The 9020-nt window shown below is 33.2% G+C and overlaps 1 long non-coding RNA gene across 1 annotated transcript; it reads left to right on the forward strand.

Annotated features, from left to right (window-relative positions):
- Positions 1-3904: 3904 nt before the first annotated feature.
- Positions 3905-7391, forward strand: LOC135148227 (uncharacterized). The gene is made up of 3 exons (XR_010286156.1): positions 3905-4196; positions 6011-6205; positions 7125-7391. It is a non-coding gene; the product is annotated as an uncharacterized LOC135148227 (long non-coding RNA).
- The last annotated feature ends 1629 nt before the right edge of the window (positions 7392-9020 follow it).

The raw sequence follows: 9020 nt of genomic DNA on the forward strand, positions 1-9020 counted from the left end.
ACCAGACCGTTTTGCTGCATATGGATGGTTCCTCTTTGCACTTGTGGCACATGAACGTGCCATCCGGTTTTGCTACTTCTTAAACTCAATCTAAATAGCTCATGTACCACCAATTTTCTGATGCTTCAACACTGGTAATCTTAACTTTCAGAATATAATATCTCTGAAAGCATATATTTATCATGGTTGTTAACTAAACCACATCAACAAAGAATCATGAAAGAAATTTCTTTAACGGTGGTATAGAATATTATGCACTTCCAAAAAATCAGTGCTTGTCTTCCCAGCAAGCTGTTTCAGTGTCAAAGTCTCGGTGAAATCATCAGAAGGGTTCTAAGATTTAGAAATAGTGTCAGTTTGGGATTCGACAAATCGCTCAGAATATATGTGACCTTCTTCCTAAGTCTACATAACGATAATAATATCTTGATTGGATTACATAGCAAATAGAATAGAAGTTGACACACAAATTAATAGGAATTTACTAATTTTCTTACGTTTGCCTTACTGCACACAATCCAAGTTTAGGTAAATCTTTGTTGACGGGAGGGAATTAATTTGTATAGATTTTGAAGTAGAATAGTCGTTAGCTCAATTAAATATTAATAAACTATCACATTATTTTGATGTCGTTTAGATAATAATGTTGGGACTAAACTGACCCCGAAGACTAATAGTAGGAGAATGCTTAGTATTTTTTATGATTATTGTATTCACGAAAAGTTTAATCGATCACCGATTTAATTAGTATTACTTGGGTATCAATGATGGATTACTGGATGTCATTCATTGTTTGTAATTTTAATATTGGGTATTAAAATTATTGCCAATATAATAATAACCTAAAGAGTCGCACAAAGAAAGCTTGGAGAAATATTTAATTTAAATTTAGATTTAAATTAAATAGGAATTTTAAATTATTTATTATTAATTAAGTTAGACTTAATATAAATGAATTTTGAATTTATTAATAATGAAATCAGAAATCTAGTTGATATTTGATAATTAAGTGGGGCTTTATTATAATAGGAATAGAATTTCTATTAAAAACTCTAATTGGAATACGAATTAAATATTGTTTTTCGAATGGATCTGTGGTAGGTTTCGAAAATTCTGAATTTTTCACGTTTTAAATTATCGTTTCCGCTGTGTTTTATACCTCGAAACCCAACACATACTTCAACATTGAGCACCCTCTTAGTCTCTTCTTTCATCTATGATATTTCCCTATTAGGATTTCTCCTAATTCTATGATCACCATATAACTCTGTAAGATAGCTCACTGTCACCAGCTTATTGGAGAAGTGATAAATGCAATTGTTGTCATCAAGAAGGGTTTTTATCTGCCATTCATCAATCTCTTTTACAAATGACAACCACATCCCAAAAGGACATCCATCAACACACACCACATGTATCTTTTGTGCATCATCTACAAGGTATCTCAGGGTCTCCCTATAGTAACTAGAAAACTCTCTCACAACATTTGTTAGTTGTTGTTTACTACCAAAAATCATCCCAGACTTCCACTTTATGTCGTTCCCAGCAGTACAAGGGCTAAATGGCTCATTTACCCTTTTTTTTGGACGTTACACTAGACTCATCATAGGCATACTGCTCATCCTCACCAGTCTCTTCTTGACTCTCAATCCCATGTATCACTAGATATTGCATTATTCTCATTCATTTCACTTTCAACTATTTTCATACAGCCCACTAAACTATCTTTAATAAACTTGGTTTGTTCCCTTTCCAGCCTCTCATTTTCCCTCATAACCTCCTTTTTTCTTTTTTTTCTTTTATCAACATATTCCTCATCACTGAAACAATCAACAAAATCCTCCTCTTCATACTTTGTGTGTTTTTCAATTTCATCTCCAAATTCATACCAACTCTCATCATTACTGTTATTGCTCTCTTCTTCTTGAACAACTATTTGTTTTCCTTTATCACATTTCCTTTGAGGGGTCAAATTTTTTTCCTTCTCATCATTGCCTTCACTAATCTCCTCAGCCATTTGGGCATTCCCCTCACCATCTTGTTTTGCAGTATCCTCACTCACTTTTTCTACATTATCATCCCCACCCTCTACATCACCAACAACTAACATAGGTCCTGGTGGTGGATCAGCCTTGCTCCATGAATGAAAGGCATGGAGCTTGCAAACTCATGTGTACTCAACACCCTTAAATAAATCATTCACATTAATATCATGCATCAACAATTTAAACCCATGATCCGGAGTAATACCATTAACAACAAAATACAATTTATCTTCATCACTAATAAAATCACTAACCATTTTCCTAATTTCTCTAACACTCAACTTATGAACCTCGGTTTTTTTTTAAATATTTTCGACTTTGGGATAGTATACTAATCCTTATAGCAAGTCATGAAAGCACCCCCACAATATACAACTAGTAAATATGTAGATGGCCTGACAAATTAATTTAGCACTCACAAACATCACGAAAACAAGAACAAAAATGAACATTTACTTTCGCAGAAAACAATCACATATATCACATAAAAGGATTGATGTAACAATCGGGAATTTTGTGAATTTCTATAATTATGTGAATAATAATATTTCTGGTTATAATAATGTTTTCGAGCATTTATGTAACATCCCAGATTTTCAGAATTAGTTTATTAATATAGAAATAAATTTTTGAATATTACTATTGGCTTTAATTGATTTCTTCTGATAAGATGAACGGTCTGTGTAATATGAGTATAATTGTGATGTGAATTATAAGGTTAAAGACGGAAGATGCATTCTTCTGTTGTGATTTCGTTTATTTTAGCGACCCGGATTTTTCAAAAAAAAAAATGTTTATCTTTATAAAAGTAATTTTCTTAGAAAGAGAGGAATAAAGTTTAATATGTTATTCTAGTTTAATGTGTTTTCAAAATTGTATATTTAAATTCCGGGTTATTGTTTTATCAATACAGGGTTGTCTTTTCAAAATTATATAATTGATTTTAAAGATTTAAAAGATTGTTATGTGAGTATAATTGTTACATGGCTAAATGCTGCATGTGAATTGTGAGTTTAATTAGTTATAATAATTAAATGTAAATATTGCATGAATTTGGTGTATATTGATTTTCTGTAAATGTTATTTATATGTGCCAGAACTGTAAGTTTAATTATTATCAGAATCAGTCATGTGTTATTTAGATATTTTCAAATGATTTATATATGGATATATGAATATCCTTTCAAAACTTATTTCAAATATTATTTCTGAAAATACAGAGGTTTGTCATGTAAAAGTTAGATGGTTGATATGTGAATATATGTATTACATGATTAAGTGTTACGTGTGTAATGGTCGTGTAACCAGTTATGGTTATTTACGAATATTATTTGAATATTTGGTAAATTATTTGATAACTAGTTTTCTATTTTGATTGCTTATATAAGTTGCAATCACGAGTTTTCAATTTTCATATTCTCAGAATAAAATATGGAACATTTGGGTAATTTCTAGATAATTTATAAATCATATGTGATATTTATATGAATATTTGTGAGACTTGTGTTATCTGGTTTATTGAATTGACTGCTCATATGTGTTCGGATTTGAGATATTTCAATTTCTATATGATCAGAATAAAATATAGTTTAATTGGATATGTTCATATCGATTATTGGATTGCTATGTGATTTTATAATCGATTTACGGATTTAATCTCGTTTGATTATTAATTATATTTAAATAGTTATTTAACATTTTGAACCCCGTGGGCGTTCGGGAAAATTTCGCCATTAAGCTATTTGGGACATTCTGAGCATTATTCGTGTTTTAACTTTTTCAATCCGGAGTACGGTTTGCCCCGTAAATGATCCGGTATGGTTTTATTAATATTTTTAAAGTTAATAATTATCTGGTTGTCTCGTAGTGCGTGAAGCATATTCCAGGAATATTCCAAAGCATATTCAAGGAATATTCTCTTATCTTCCTCTATAAATATCCTTTACCAGTTTATTTCGCACGTACAATCATTTCGTCAGTTTCTCTGCACGAATACCGAGAGAAGACGAACGGGTGTTCTTCGTGTTCTTCATATTCAAACGAGGATTTGAAGGCGTTATTGGAATCCGATGGAGGCGTATAAATAGTCAAAACGAAGCTCTCGACGCGTAGAATCTATTTTTAACAACCGTATCAATGCAGATTTCACGGGTAAATTATTATTAATTTTCGAAAATTCGAATTATATGGATTTTAAATATGAATTTTTGCAAACGTGATTGTTTGATTGATTTGATGATTCCATGTTGTAGAGCATCTCCTGCCATTCGTTTTCATATATTATAAGTCGATTTTTGACTTCCGTAACATATAGAAATAAGGGTTTGATTCTTGAGATGTGTTCTTGAATGTTCTTGAAGCTTTTCAATTGAAATTTGGGGGTTTCCTTTCTGTTGATTCTGGGTGTGCATGGCTTATACCATTAGAAAGAGTGTGAAGAGAGGAATCCGGTGGTGGTGTTGGTTTGAGTGGGGGACGCCGGAGTCGGCTTCGCCGGAAGCTTCAAGAAAGCCGCCGCCGGCGGAGCTTTTGCTCCATTTTCCGGCCAATTCCTACGGCCTCTGATGATTCTGAGTATGTGTATACGATGCTAGGAGTGTGTATGAGTGATCTGGAAGCTTTGGTGCGCTTCCGGACGCTGCAGCACCGTCTCCGGCAAGTCAGAGGCCGCCGGCGGTGAAAATTACAGTTTAGTACCCGAAGTTATGAAGGTGGTGAAGTTGTTGTACCCAAGTTTTGAATCTTGCAAAACAGCCCCTGTAACTTCTGAAAGTTACAGTTTTGACCCTGGCCGAAAACTTTCAAAACTTTACACTTTAAACCTTTCTGATTTAAGTTTCTAAAATTGTTTTATTTAATTATTTTAAATTTCAAAAATAGTTCTTAATTATTTCTTTATTCAAAAATAAATCTAAATTAGTTTCTTAATTAATTTTAATTAGTAATTAATTATTTTAATTGGTCAATTAATTTAAATATTAATTGATTAATTAATTTAGTTAATTATTAATTGATTTTAATTGATTAATTAATTGGATTTAATTGTTCCTTTTGATTTAAAAATTCTGGAAAGTAGTTTCGAGCTTTGAATTATTTTTCTAAAATATGTTCAAGGCTCGTTAATTGATTTCAAATGATTTCGGACCCGATCTTGGGCAATCGGACTTGAGTATTTACTCAAAAACGGATTCTTTTACCTGTTTTAATTCCGAAAAATGTCTAGAAATTCCAGAAAATTCCCGAAAAATCATTTTTAACCCAAGACTTGATTTAGTATCAATTGGGGTGGGAAACCTTATGTGTAATGTGTTGTCTGCTATCTGTTTGATGTGTTATGTGCCGATAAAGGAGTTAGAAAACGGTTTTGGTCATAACTTTTGACTCGTAATTCAGAATGGAGTAAAACGAAAAAGAGGTTGAAGCTTATAAAGTCTATTTTAATGTGACATAATAATATGGTGGAGTATAGAATGTGAATAATTGTTGTTAAATGTATAGAATATGATTATATGTGATCTAATTGCTATTAAATGATAATTGCATGGACTATCTGATTGTTCTAGTATTACATACATGTGATAAATGATTAAATGACATAGTGTCGTGTCTTGATAGATGACGGATAAAAGCATATGGATTATAGTGATTGGATTTGGTTGGTTGATTGTTGATTGAGATAGGATAACAGGTGGATAGTCTAATAAATAGACGAGACGATGTCGGATTTTCGATAAGATGTATATGATATTTAATTGATAATATGTTATGTGAAATATGATTAGACTATATGGTAGAGTCAAAGCATGATTATGTGTAAGTGATATTTGATGAGTTTAAAGAGTTATATAAGTGGGTATCGATATACATGATATGTGTATGCGATAGGTTATGCTACCGAGTTGATAAGTAGAAATAAGAATCAATAGATTATTTAGTGATAATGGTAGTATCTTATCCTCGTAAAGGGTTTGGACGAGACGGATACGATCGAAGACGTTCAGAAGGTCAAACGATGTTACAAAGCGAATAAGGAACGATTCGAGTAAACGAAGCAGTGTGGCGAATAGAGTATAGCCAAAGATGGTCTAGAGACTATGATATGCATAGAGTGTGAAAGTGGAAAGATGAGATTGAGATATGAGACTGGAATCGGATTTAAGGCAAGTTTTCCTGAATCCTTCCTCATATATATATTGCATGTTCTGATTATTTTGTCAAGATTATGATATTGTTTATGCTGAGACCCTTCTCAAACAAACTCTTATTTTTGAGAATGAAACCCATGATTGTCTTCTACTTTCAAGTCTTTGAAAAGCCAAACACCCAAATACTCTCAATTTCTATTACAAGTATTCTGATCCATTCTTTCCCATCCTCAAGATTTTAACAGTATCAGCTTTTTAAATTAGTTCGAAGTTCAGACCGTCATTGAAGCATGGGTTGCTCAGTGATAGTTAGAACCTAGAATGAGTTGGGATCTTCTTGATTATTCAACCCGCCATTGTCATGCTGGTTTAGCAGGCTAAATTCAGTTGCTTAGCCGATAATGGAGGATACTGAATAGTTAGGAATTTCCTGAACTATGATTTATCAAAAGACAGACTGTGGTTTATGAAATGTTGATCCTCAAAAGTTGATTTGGAATATTTCTGTTGCTGATAATGATTATGATTCTGTTCTGTTGATTGAATTGTCTATTGATTTCAATTGTTAGAATTGGATTAGTTTTTATAAAATATGTGGACCAGATTCGTGGTCAGACCAGATTCGTGGTCAATTATAGGCCAATGTGTGCCTTGGATCCAGTATAGAGAACAGGGCTGTGTGCCATGTTCGGGGTTAGTGCGTGACTGATCAGCAGCCTAACCTTTGGTTTTTAAGTAAAAATGTGATGAATCCAATTCGACAATTCTTCTGTAAGTTTGAATTCTGATTTCAATTGCTGATAAGAATTGTGAAATTTTCAATTGCATATCCTGAACTTGTGAACCCTGATAAAATATTTCAGGACTATTGTTGCTTATATACACTTGCTGAGCATTGTTGCTCACCCTTGCTATTCCTTTTTAACCATTTCAGAAAAGCTTAGAGATGAATTGCTTGATTGAGATTGCGAGTATGGCTAAGGATAAGCGAGGAGTAGGAGTTATAGAATATCCAGAGGACAAGTGGAATGTTCAGGGAGATTGACAAGGTTGGTTCTAGATAGAGTTGTATTATTGAGATTCAGTTGTAAGTCATAATTGAGGTAGACTGGCAGTGATTCTTCTTATCGAAGATGATCTGAGTTTGTAAGATAATGTTTATTAATAGTGGTTGATTCTAATTTCAATACTGTAACCTGGATGCGATCCTGTTTTTAGGGGGTTAAAGTGTTTTTTTTTAAATCTTTTACTAAAGTTTTCAGGTTTTAAATCCTTTGATTTTATTACCTTTTTCAAAAATACAGGTTTTCAAAAGTGTTTTAGAATGATTTTGTGTGGTGACGTCAGAATCCAGACCCCCGGATTCTCGGGCTGTCACAATTTACAAATTTATTCAGCATAAATTATGTTTTTATGTGATTAATAGCACCTGTCTGATCATGTGAATTGATATAAATTATGACTTGGATTATTTTATAATAATCTGAACTTGTGACAATCTAGATTTAATTTAGTTTATAATGAATCGAAAATATTTCTTGCAATATATGTGAACTTATGTGAACTATCTGATTTAATTAGTGAGCATATCTATGTGTAATTTTAATTGTTTAATTTTATCCGAGCGTATAAGTTAGAATTTAGATTTATTATACAGTCTTTATTAAAAATTGTTTTTAGTTTTAAAAATCAAAATCTTCATTTAATTGCACCAATATTATATTCAAACGAAAACTACCGAAATATTTCAGTTTTGGTATTTTAATATTTTGACTGATTTAAAAATATTCAAAGGTCTCGCAAATGATTAATTTAATTATTTGCAATTTAAAAAAAATTATGGGCAATTAAATGTAAAATTTTCAAATGATTTAAAACAAAACCTTTTACATATTTTAACCATTCGGGATTTTCCGGGATTTGTAGTATATTTTGTTTTCATTTTTGAGATATATTTTGGATCCCCATAAATTATTTTATTGACTTTTGATTAAATTGGGGTGTAAGTTTTTATAAATAGCTTTTAAGAATTAAAACCCAAGCAGGTGAGTGGCTGAAACCAGTAGGTGCGTCTCCTCTGACGCGATCAAAGACTGAGGGTATAAAAAACAAAAATTTAGGGTTAGAGAATTTAGGCAAACCAGATTAATCAAGTGAGAGGCTGTCGAGAGTTTCGATCAAGCTTTGATCAAGCAGGTACATCTAATTAACAGACTTGATGTTCATATATGTTTTATCCGCATATGTGTGTGTGCCATGATGTTGTGCTTTGAATTGTTTGGTTCGATCGGAGTTTGGGGGTTGGTGAGGCGGCGAGTCTGCCGCCGATCGGAGAAATAAGGCAGGCGACGGCGGGTCAATTGCGGTGGTTGGGTGTTGAGTAATCGGAGGTATAAGGAGAAAAAGAAGAGTTCGGAGTTGGGTGTTGGATGCCGGTCGAGGGCTGTTGGTTCGAATGGAAAAAGGAGATGGTGGGTGTTGATTGAAGGGTCGGAGGTGAAGCTTCGGCGTCCAGGCACGGCGGCGACAGTCGCCTCCTTGCCGGCCGGAGGCGCCTCGGAGGCCGCGGTGGTAGGCTACAGCACTGCCACGGGTGGAGGTGAACAGAGGAAAGGGGGTGAGTTTTGTTGGCCTGCTGCACGAAGAGAGAGAGAGAGATAGCAGGGTCTGTTGATTGTTTCCGGCAAGAGGAGCTGCCGGAAGGAGGGGCTGGCAGCAGGGACTGCCGAGCTCAAATTCCGGAGAAAAACAAAACAAATATTAATTTTGTTTTTATTATTCTTATCATTGTTATTGTTAATAAATAATAAAAATAATATTAATAATATTA

Source organism: Daucus carota, chromosome 8 (assembly GCF_001625215.2).
Source record: "Daucus carota subsp. sativus chromosome 8, DH1 v3.0, whole genome shotgun sequence".
NCBI classification, from domain to species: domain Eukaryota; kingdom Viridiplantae; phylum Streptophyta; class Magnoliopsida; order Apiales; family Apiaceae; genus Daucus; species Daucus carota.